The following is a 12391-nucleotide window of genomic DNA, read 5'->3' on the forward strand; positions in this document are numbered from 1 at the left end:
GGTTCAATGAACAAGCATTTAGATACAATGCAGCTTATTTGATCTTTTCCTGAATATGTCATTCAATTTCTTTAATGTGCCAGCCAAAGTCCATGAAGCAATGTAGCTACTTGATTTCGCCGGATGACTTATAAAGATGTAGTCACATGGAAAAAGCTAAAAGGATCGACTAAAACCAATTTTCTTCCACTTTAGTGAAATGTGACTGTTTCAGTCAAGTCAACTACACAGACAACAAAACAAAAAGACCCTGGCCACCATGTTTCTCTGTGCCTGCCGAGGACCACATGTGCCTGTCCACTGATGGGCTAGATCTAGTTAGCTACGGAAGCAGCTATAACTTCTGTCTTCTCCCCATAAGTACTACTCGTACCATCTTAGAAAATCTTTCCTCTTGCAGTTTAATAGCGAAAGGACACAAATACCTGTGCCTAAAGCCATATATTCTAGCCTTGGTGTCATTGTCTACTGGATGGATTTGTGACTTTGGTTGTTATTTGACATCCCTTAGTCTTAGTTTTCCTTCACTGAATCATCACTCATGAAGCTCACCAAACAACACAAATGCATTTTCCTTTTCCACCATGCAAGTATATCTGAATTAAGAATCTTTGTTGTGTTATACAAATAATGAATTCTGTTTGGAGCTAAGTTAATCATTCCAGGGTGGCATTAATAATGAACATTCACTTGGGCTTTTTTCCCCCCTAAGTTAGCTGTATATCTATTGTAGGAACATTAATAAATGATTATACTTTATTGAATTGCATACTTCTTTCACTTGGTTTTCATAAATTTGAGCATTTTCCAAAATAGATTTGAGTGTGAAACAATCACAGACTATACAAAATTAAAAGAGAAATAAAGGTCATGCTAAGGTTGATTATTGTCAGCACTCTATTACTTTGTTTTGCTGATAAGCACACAGTTCCTTATGGGTGAACATAGTGTGTCTAAATTGGCTCTTAGAGTCAGTAGCCACTCATGAATGTGCTCAATATTCTCTGCTTTCTCACAATGATTTCCTCTGTGTAAGGCAAGAAATCCTGACATTGGAATGTCAATGAGCTCTTCCATTTATTTATCTATAGGCCAGGTGTCAGCACTCATTTACTTTCCAGGAATGCTAAATAACATGAAATAGTTCAGTTTAGTAAGCATGAAACAGTAAAGAATTTGTATAGATTCTCTACCATCAGAAAAATAAACAGAAAATAAATGCATTCTAAAATAAATTAATTTCTTTAATTTTTAAAAAATGTTGCTGTCCATTTTTCTTTGGAATATCTGTTATGTTTTCCTTAATAGAGAAAATATGAACTGAATTTGATATTGACTTAATTTGGATTTACTGCTTTCAACTTTATCTTTCAAGTGAATAACGGTCAATAAAGCTCGGAAAATCCAACAACTTAGGCAAGTGTCTATAAAGCTAACATGGAGGTTATGAAACTCTACAGCTACAACTTATAATAAGAAATACTCTTGTGTCTTAAACAATCCCTGTGTGCCAGACACTTGCCTGCACTTCCAGGGCCCCTTCTCACCACTCCAAGATGTAAGGTGATTGCATATGGTCCCCACCCTGGAAGGAAAATGTCATTTCTGAAGTTAGATGGAAAGTCACCATGAGTCCTAGGGGTGAGCCTGGACCTATCGTGGCTTAGGGGCCTCCTCTTCTCACTGTTTAGCCTCCAGTGATTCTGAAACTTGAAGATGAGGCCACAGGGTCCGGGCCAGGAGCAGTTTGCATCCTGGCAGCCCCAGTTCCACTGAATGCCAGGTTGGGGAATCTGCCAAAAATGCAGGGGCTTTCACCACAAGAAGTCAGGAAACAAATTCCACTTTATGAATGGGTCTATCTTTGCCCTCAGCTGATATTCACTGAAGCCAAGCTGCACAGCCTCTCTTACTTTCATATTTGGTTAAAACCTCACAAATCTGTCCCCTTGTTTCTGTCCAAATCAATATTGACCCAAAGCCAGAAGCCTTGCCTTTTTTGGCCATGTTGTAGAAGCTGAACCAAAGTCAACTTGTCAAGAATGTTGATTTGGGCAGGCATGAACACCTCCGGGTCCTTAAAGCCCTCCCATAAGCACAGAAGTGCCTCTTGAGCATTTAGTGAGACTAGGGAGAGTCTTCCTATGCAATCATTTGTGGAGCAGATGCAACAGACAGGACCCAGGACCCAGTAGAACACCGGTGGCTCTAACACTGCAAAAGTGTTCTTTTCGGTGTTCTTCCAGTTGAGCTGTTTTTTTGTTTTTGTTTTTAATTTTTTTTTATCAGTATGTACGGCAGTATTTAAGAGTCAGTTGAGAACTAAGAAGGAATAGACGTAAGTCCAGAGTTTGCCATCTAATTGTGTGTGTGTTGGAAAGTTACTCAACCCAACCAGGCTAGTTCTTATGTTTGTAAGATGCTTGTGTTGGTAGGATTCAATGAGAGCATACACGTCAAGTCTTAGCACAGTACCCACTACCCAGAACACAAGTAATAAATTCTAATGTTAGAAGAGTTTGGGATCATGACCCACTGATCTGACCTTTTCTCCTTGTGGATATTTCAAACATGCCTCAGAGAGAGCTCCCTAATCTTTCCTCCCCTGATCCATGCTATTTCTGTGTGTCAGATTTCAACCTTTCACCAAATCATTGAAGCTAGATATTTTAGCTACTTGCTCTTTTTCCCTCTCTTCCATATATAATCATTACCAAGACCTAATGCTTATTCTTAATTGTACACTCTTTTCTGCGTTCTTATACCAGTGCCTTATTTTAGGCCTTTACTGTCACTGAGTCTGGTGATTGCAAGAACTCAATTCATCTTCTTGCATTCAGTCTTGCCTCACATTCCGCACCAGCACCAGCAGCATCGGGCTTGCTCCAACTCTCTTCCTGTCAGATGGAAGCATGTGGCTAACCATTCTAGAATGGACTCCTCTGTGATGGAGCTGCAGCTTCCTATTCCAACATAATTTCCTCCAACCACCTACTTTGCACTTAGGAAGGTATTACTACATGCTTACTTTAAAATCATAAAAAATTTTAACTAAAAATTGCAGCTCCACCATTGTCTGAGGAGTAATGATGGTGTATTTCTCTTTGCTGTGGTAGTTAAAGCCAGGACCCTTCACCAAATGGTGATATCCTTTGTTATTATCATAGAGCTTAGGAAACTAAGAAAAACTTGATATCAGTAAGTAATAGACCAATCATTTCTGAAATATTGTGAGAGAAACATCCCAGGTAAGCAAATACATATATAAATTAAAAGTGAATAGATGCTTCTACTAAAAATAGATGCAGTGAAGATCTTTTAGAATAATCCCACCTTGTGCAGTATGGTCAAGTGTTTGGTTTTTTTTTTTTTTCTTGTTACTATGTCAGTTGTTTATATGACTGCTCTTACTTATTATGTCAAATATTTCATTCAATTTGTATGTCAACTATTTCAAGACAATATTCCCTCACCTATTAGATTTTAAACTTCTTGACAGCAGAGGATTGTCTTATTAGTTTGCTTAAAACAGGGCAAAATACTTTGTCACTCTACTGTAAATATTTGTTCATTGACCGATGGCCAGCTCAGAATTTTGAATTGTTTAAGAATAGCAATGAGAATTTTGTTGCATGGCTGAATATTTTATAAAGACTCCTTGCCCTGAAGTCAGGTCCAGAATTTGCAAACTATTTGAAGCAGGTAAGTGGAGATTGGGGATAAAAAGACCAGTGGTTTGAATTCAAGTGAGTAAATGCATATGCATAGCTTAATTATTAAGAGGTGCACATTTTCTGACTTTAAGATGTGCTAAACAATATTATAAAATATTACTAAAAATGTATAGTTTAAATGCCTTTACTTTCTCCCCATTTATATAGTCTAGCACAGGAGTCACAAGCCACATCCTTCAGGTAAAATTTGGCCCACTCCTTGCCTTTATAAGTAAAGTTTTATTGGAACAGCTATGTTCATCTCTTTACATGTTGTCTGCCGCTGTTTTTGCTCTACAACTTCAGAGCCAAGTAGTTGCAACATAGCCTTTGAAACTCACAGGACACTTTACTGAAAAGCATCTTAACACCTATTCTAACACTTCCTAGATCATGTGCTATTGTGAAAGTGTTCTTATTGTTGTTGTTCTGTCTAGGTAGAATTCTGTGAGTTATCCTTTGTTTTCCCTGTGTATTGAAATAATATTTTTATTCTTACTGAAGTTTTGAATTGAAAGTGAGTCAATTCATAATATCCTCTGAAGCTAATGTGTCATGTATTACTAAACCAGGCCCCGTTTATTGCCTTGCCATTTAGGGATTTTTTTTTTTCTCCTTACATTCTTATATTTTCACTTACCTTTTAAAAAGTCTGATTGCCTTGCAGGCATTGTAGTGTATGCCTGTACTCCCATCTGCTTGGGAGGCTGTAACAGGAGAATTTATTGAGCCCAGGAGTTCAAGGCCACCCTGGGCAACATAGGAAAAAATATGATGACCATTTGCCTTATGGCTGGGCTAAAAATGCATTGAAGTCACTCATGTTTCCAGAGATCTGTCAACTGGTCGTTTGCACCAGGTTTGGGGGACCAGAACTGACTTAGCTCCTTCTGTAATTACTTCCCTGTTTTTTAGAAGACACACAGTGATCCTAGTGGACAAATACTTGGCTGAAATCAATGGACAGTAATTCCACTGAATATAAAATTCTGGGAAATCCCTGTTATAGTTTTCTTTCTGTGAAATTAAATGTCTTAGTTAATCAACTCCAAAAACTGGTCTGTGGATGAGACTGTATTTGTGAGGAGGCAAGAAAAATTTATCACTGATCATTATAATTCCAGAATCTAGCAGTGCCTGCAGGGTAGCAGTGCTTTCTGGAAACTTATTGCCCAGATTAGTAGTGACATGATAGAGACTCATGGATGCCCTGGAAGTCCCTCATAGCCACCGTTAGGAGAGGTAACTTCTGGACTTAGCAACCCTGGGTTGGAGTACTGGGCCACTACTCATTGTTTTGATAGCTTATCACAGATTGCTTGAACTCTAAGACATGCCTTCTCATCTGTATCATAGGGACGTTGGTAGTAGTTATCTCATAGAATTGATGGGTCAAATGATAAAGTCCAAATAAAGAACTAGCAATGTGCTTGGCACGTGGTCAGCACTCAGGAAGTTTTGATTATTCATGTGAATCTTTAATGATAAGCTATATCTTGTTTTGAAGATACTTCTCCCGGGAAGGTCTTTATCTTGTTTGGATATAATTATTCTGAGTAGCCTGACTCGACCCCAAAAGAATGAATATTAAAATGTTCTTTCATTATAAAATGTCAGTTTCACAGTTTCTCTGCCAATCGAACCCTGCACAGTGAGTCAAGTCTCTCTCTCTCTCTCTCTCTCTCTCTCTCTCTCTTTCTCTCTCTCTCTCTCTCTCTCTCTCTCTCTCTCCCTCTGACCTTTTTTGGTATCACCAATTGTTTAAAGTCTCCATATAATTTTTAAAAGCTTTTGTGCTACTTTTCCTTGATGCTTATTATAGGTTTGGAATCATGTGCTATAAAAAGTATTTGCCTGTATGAGCTTCTATAATGAAGGTAATTTAATTGGGCAGTCTGCCTCCACAGATCAGCAAGGGTCAAAATAACTTTTTAAAGAGTACATGAGAGAAATATGACAGAGGGAGAGAGAAAAGCGACCTCCCTGTTCGCGTTCAGCACTGGATCATGCATACTTTATTAAGGCCAATGGCGAGTCTCGCAGGTCCTATAGTTGCGAACCTGCCCCTCTGACAGCAGTTCGTCATGTGCACTCCCGGAATCCATGGCTAATCACCTGGCATCTGTTTAGTTTTCACCTACATAATTTGACAACCCTGAGACAAAGGCACCTTAGGCACATTATACCAACTATACTCACTATTATTTTTCTGGAATTCTTGTTGCCCTTGAAGTTTCCTTCTTGGATTTTTCCCAGACTGCACTTGTTGCCCTATAAGAGAACAAGCAAATAAATACCTTTCCTCAGGAGGGGATCCCCCAGCCACATTGATTCACATTAGTCTGCATGCCTCTCACACAAGGGCAGGACTGCAGAGTTAACCACCTCCTGCCCACTGTGGTTAGAGTTTCCCACAGGGAGCAAAAGCCATGCTTCCCTCTGAACAAGCACACGTTTCACGTCACTGCCACTGATGGAAGCAGAATTTAACATCAGTGTTCAGGGTCACATTCCATTTGAATGAAATTAGTATGTAAGGGAATGAAGCTTTGCGGTTCTAGAAAGAACTGAGTTTCCTCTTTATATAACTTTAAGGCACACCTTATTCTAAGGAAGTCATATTAATCCAGTAATTAGAGGGAGAAAATGCTCTTACTGACAATACCATGTCCTCCATCAATATTGATAGCCAGTCTGGTTGCATGAGTCTTTTAAGTCTTTGAATCTACATTTAATACATTTACAATGGTAGTTAAGTATCATATAGCTAAATTGCTCGTCAAAATAATCAAAATGGAATTCAATAATTAGTCTCTTCAAAATGAAATAAAACGTTGTTGTATTCTCTTGTAGCTAAAGATTAGTACAGTTAATGCAACAACTTTACTACATTCCCAGATCAAAATGGAATTATTTTGGAATGATTTGGTTTTCACTCTTAACTTTGACTCAATGTTCTACTAAAATTTTTCATCAAGCATTCAGAGCCTCCACTGTGTGTGTACACACACACACACACACACACACACACACACACACACACACACACAGTTTTTGTACCATAAAAAAAGGCACTATCATTGTTGCATTAGATGAAACCAACATGGATTCATCCATTCCACCCTTCTTTCCAAAGGCTTTGAGTCTCCATTATGTCTCAGTCATTGTCCAGATGAGTAATTTTCCAAGAGAGAGTGTTGAACCTATGTGTTTTCAAAACCCTTTCAGGGAGTACATTGGGTAGATAACACCAGGCAGGACAGGTACTTACTATGTTGATATTTGCACTGCTAGTGTATAAGTTATTGTACAACTGCTGGTTCCTTGGCTCAAATTGAGGCAGGATCACAAAACTTACAATTATTGTATTTTTCATTACTGCTTGTTTACTCTTACCTGTTGTTTCAATTCAGAATGTTCATGAGAATTATATTTCTTCTTCTGTGAAGTGTCTGCTCAGTTCATTAGCCTATTTATTAATTGTGTTATTTGGATTGTTTTTTTTTTCTTTTTGGTACTAGGTTTTTTGAGTTCTTTATATATCCTGGAGATTAGTGCTCTATCTGAGGTGCATGTGGTTGGTAAATTCTCTCTTCATGTTATTGCTTGTTTCCTTTACGGCAAAGAAACTTTTTTATTCCGTCCCATTTATTGATTCTTGATCTTACTTCTCATGCTTTAGGGGTCTTGTTAAGGAAGTCAGTTCCTAAGCCAAGATGGTGAAGATTTGGGCCTACTTTTTATTCTATTAGGTGCAGGATCTCTGTTCTAGTGTATAAATCCTTGTTCTACTTCAAGTTGACTAAACTGAATTATAAATCGCTTGTAAATCTTAATCCTAAGGACAGAACATTAATATTCTGTGAGCACAGTGTGAAGTGTGCATAAATTTTTATTTCATTGCGAAGCATCGTGTTTGTCTCAGAAAAAACACTGTGGGCTTGTCGCGGATACAAGCTGAGCTGACTACCTTTTCATGGAAATCCATTTGCACTTGAAAGAATGACTAACAAACTCTGGTTATTCAGACCCGAGTATTTTGCAGACATTTTCTCAAAAATGAATGAAGTGAGCTGTCACTACAAGAAAAACCGTTAACAGTACTTGTAGCCAACCACAAAATTTGGGCTTTTAAGCCAAAATTTAAATTTGGGGAAAATTGTATCACCACTGTGAGGTTGACAGCTTCACAATAGTTACATAGTTGTCTGATGAGACTGGTAGTTTTATTAATTAATGTGACTTTTTGTATTATATAATGAAATGTGTCAAACTCTGAATGCTTTGCATAACTCATGGATCAGTGTTTTTAAAAAATCTGTTGCTACAAAATTACGCACAGATAAAAGACTCACTCAACATACCACAGATTTTTATATAAAATAGTATGTATGAAAACTTTGTAGAAATTATTTTAGATTCCACATTGCATCTTATATTTAAGAAACTACAACAATCAAGTTTGGGAAATTATCTGCTATCACCTGAAAGGGCTACTAAAATACTACTCTTCTTCCAATTCTCTCTCTCTCTCTCTCTCTCTTTCTGTGTGTGTGTGTGTGTGTGTGTGTGTGTGTGTGTGTGTGTGTTTGAAGCTGAATTGTTTTTCATGTGCATCAACCAAAACAACATATCTCAAAACAGATTGAATTAAGAAGCAGGCAGGAGAATCTGTCTTCTATTAAACCAGGCATTAATGCAATTTGAAAAGATATTAAATAATACCAGTCATCAATGAATTTGTTTTAGAGAATATCATCACTTTTCAACAAAAATGTGCTATTTTTATTAATATGTAACTAATTTCTTACTTTTAAATTGTATTTTTAATTCTCACTTTTAACCTTTAATATGGTCAACACTGTCATATATCTGGTCACATAAACAAAAGTTCTTCTGTGTATTTGATCATTTTAACCATGTAAAGAGGAGTTGTGACCAAAAGTTTTGAAAGTTACTGTTTTAGATATGGAGAGTGCAGCACCAAAGCCAGTCCCCTCCTCCCTCCAATTCCAATAGAGGAAGTAGAAAAAGAAATGTGACTTGTGTCGTGGAGTCTAAGAAGGCCTTGAGAAGACTGATCAGCATCTTGAGGTTAAAGCATACATTAGGCCAACAATGAGAGAGGGGCGTTCTCCTGGAGGGAACAGTCCTGTCAGAGACTCTGGTGATGGGGGATGTGCCAGGATCCAGGAGCTTCAAGTCCAAGAGGTAACCTGGGGTAACCATGGATGCTGAGGCCAGTGCAGAGGCAGAACAGTGCCGCTTGCTCCTGGACCTGACAGTGGGAGGCACAGCTTAAAGATTCCCATCCTAGAAAGGCAACTCCAGCTGTGACATAGAGGCTGATGTGGGTGCTGGAAAGACTGGAAGATAGGAATACTTAGGACTCTATGCAGGGGTCCAGGAGAAGAAGGATGAAATCTGCCCTGAGGCAGTACCAGCAGGGAGGAAAGCAAGGGGGTGGCTGTTGGCATTGTCCATGAGAAGGAACCTATACGATCTGGTGGCCAACTGAATGCAGAGGACAAAGAAGAAGAAAAATATATGATGTTCAGTTTTTGGCTTAGGTGCTTGGAAAACAGGATTCTTCAAGTGAGAGGAGGTTTTGGAAAAGGAGGAAAAATTTGCAGAGGGAACTTGTTGACAAGTTTACTTTAAAATCCTGAGCTTTGTGCCCTGTGCGTCAAGTGCACATAGCTACACAGCCTGTGGGCTGTTGAATGCACACATCTGTTAGTTAAGGAAAATGCAGAGGCTGAAGTAGAGATGGGGCACAATGGGTATATGGATGTCAGTGGAGAGCTCTCAGTGGGTGGAGGATGAGAACACAGCAAGGCCTTGCTGAGGGTATTGATATCTAAGAAGTGAAGGAGAGAAAAGGGTCCCACGGTGGGGGCGTGGTATTAACATACTATCTTCTGTAAGATTGGGATGAAGTAAGGCCCCAGGTGATGATCTGTTCTTAACTGAAGAATGCAGTGATTGTTCTGATCACAGTTTCATATGCCATTAGTATGGTGATAATCTGCCTGCAGTTTTGCATGTGAGCAAGAACACAGGCAGCAGGGAGGAAGCAGACGGAAAGGGTCGGAGTGGAGTGAGTGTGAATGTATATGGAAACTGTGAACATTTTCTAGTACGAATCTTCCCTTTTTCAATATTTGGCAGCATTTGCATAATTTAAGAGATTTAAAATTTGGTTTAGATTCAAGTGCATCTTTTGCCAGCCATTTATGATCTATAAATAGCCATTAAGATTGTTACCTCAAAAACACTTAGAAATCTTCACTGCTGGCTGTGGTGGTTTGGCAGAGAAATGGCAGTCCAAAACAGAAAAATTAACCAGCCATTAGCCATATGTGCCTGTGAATTACATTTTAAAATATATATATTATATTATTTTATGAGGACTATGGATCTAAACTATAAAGAGTATGTGTAAATAATTAGGTCCAAAACAGTTATTAAGCGACCTCTAAATTTTAGTTCAAACCCAGAAGAATCTGGAAGATGCTCAGTGACAGCCTACGGACACAGCTTGCTTGAGCAGAGGGCTTTGTTCTGTAGGTTTGCACTTGGTCTGTCTCCTACCCACGTATGAATGCAGCTCAAGGAATCGCATGAAGTCTTCAAAACATGTAACATTTAGATAATCACATGCAATGACTTTTATTTGTATAATTGGTCATTTAATCAGGTTGAGTAGATTCTTCTGTCCTCTGATCTCTCCTCCTGTTTGAGTCACAAGCTTCTCTGTGACCTCTAATCCCAAAGGAATCACCCACTACTTCAACCAGCCTTAGTCCCATGGAGACATGGAGATGGGGTGAGGCTGCAGCAGCTGGACAGCTCCCCTGAGCATGCCCAAGAGGAAGAGGCTCCCAGGGCCAGAGGGAAGCAGAGTGGAAGGAAGAGCCCAGAGTTTCCCAGCTGCCTCAAAGACTTAAGCGCAAAAGGAGGGGATTGGAGTCAATAGCTCCCAGTAACAGGGGACAAGTGGCTGCTTGTAGAAATTTATCTGACATACAGAAAGCATCCAAGAAATATTTAATGATGGTCATTAGTAGTTAATAATTTTCAAATCAGAGTTATAAGTTAGAAACTATTAATAAATGTTTATTTTGCTACCAGCCACTGTGGAATGCACGTAAAGATATTGTAATATTTATATGTATGTGTGTGTGTGTGTGTGTGTGTGTGTGTGTGTGTGTGTGTGTGTGTATTTTTTCCCCCTGGATTGAACCCAGGTCTGACACATCTAGGCCAGTGCTCTGCCACTGAGCTACATACCCCAGCCCTTGTATTCCTTTTTGAGGAAAAAAAAAAAGAGAGAGAGAGAGTTGAAATAAAATTGAAGAATGAGAATTAACTAGGAAATTTACTTGTTAAGCTTCTATTATTGATTAGACATTGTGAAATCCTTTATAAACTGCATTTCATTTAATTCAATTTGTTATAAAATATGTCTTCTCTTGTGCTTCTTAGTGTAGGATATGAAACTTGATTGGATCCAAATTTTATTTCAATGTAAGCATTTTTTTTCAAATGACAGAAATTATTTTTCCCTGCAGACTTTCCACATTTTTAAACAGTGCAGAAGGTGCTAGTCAAATGTCAGTTACTTTTTTCTGTGATGTCACCATTACCTGCATGTCTGGCTCTCTAAAGCAAAACATTTATTCATAAAAAGCAACCAACCTAGTGGCAATAGGCACTCCCAGCATTCAGCCTTTGGTCTTTAATGATCCTCCTTGGAGAAATGACAGACTTCCCGGCTGGGCAGGATGAGCATAGAATATTTTGTTGCCCCAGAAAACTAAGGAAACTGAGCTGCTAGATTTGTGTCAACGTGACTCAGCCCAACACAGATGGACTTCTACCAGCGCAAAACAGTGCAATCTGAAAATCAAAAAGAATGTTCACAGTTAATTAAAATACATTTAATGTGTTAAAGTTCCATAGATTTATAAAAATAATACAAGAAAATTAGTAACTTTTGTAGAATGCCAGAGGCACAACTCAACCTTCTGGAAACTGGTAAACATAGAGAAAGGGTCATGCACTTTTGACATCTCTCTTTGCAAACTGTATCTCAGGCTGTAACCAATAATTGATGAGGGAAATGTTGTCTTTTAGAAGCATTCCAGTCTCTGCTGAACAAGTGGTAAGCTTACAGTAGCCCAGCTTTTTAACCCGTAAATAGAAGAACGAATTCAGCCGTTACCATCAGTCGCTGTCAAAGCCATTAGTTAGCAGAACTGATGAAAACCTTACTCATGATAAATAAATAAGAATCTTCAACAAAATGAAAAAAGAAGAAACCTAATGGCTAACACGCTCAATGTGTGGGGTCTATTTGGATCCTGATTTGAAAAGAACCACAAAATTATGTTTATGAAATAATCAAGAAATGCCATTAGTGATCATTGGAGAATTCCTGGGACATGGGTGCAGTGGTTATACAGTCTTAAAAGTGTCTTTGAAACACAAACACTGCTGAATGTGCAAACAGACAGTGAGATACGTGGGATTTGCTTTCAAGCAATGCAAGAGGGGGAGCAGTGAGCCAATTTAGGTAAAATATGATTGTCGTACATCAATACTAGCACTCAGTGGTGGAATTCATTATAATATATCTCAACATGTGGGCATGGTGGAAATTTTTCACTTTTTGA

General features: G+C 38.5%; 1 protein-coding gene across 5 annotated transcripts in view; it reads left to right on the top strand.

Moving 5' to 3' along the window:
• Chrm3 (cholinergic receptor muscarinic 3) overlaps positions 1–12391 on the top strand; it is a 420874-nt gene that overhangs the window by 264369 nt on the left and 144114 nt on the right. The gene's annotated exons all lie outside the window — the stretch shown is intronic.

The sequence above is a fragment of the Ictidomys tridecemlineatus genome, chromosome 10 (genome assembly GCF_052094955.1).
Source record: "Ictidomys tridecemlineatus isolate mIctTri1 chromosome 10, mIctTri1.hap1, whole genome shotgun sequence".
In the NCBI taxonomy this organism is placed as follows: domain Eukaryota; kingdom Metazoa; phylum Chordata; class Mammalia; order Rodentia; family Sciuridae; genus Ictidomys; species Ictidomys tridecemlineatus.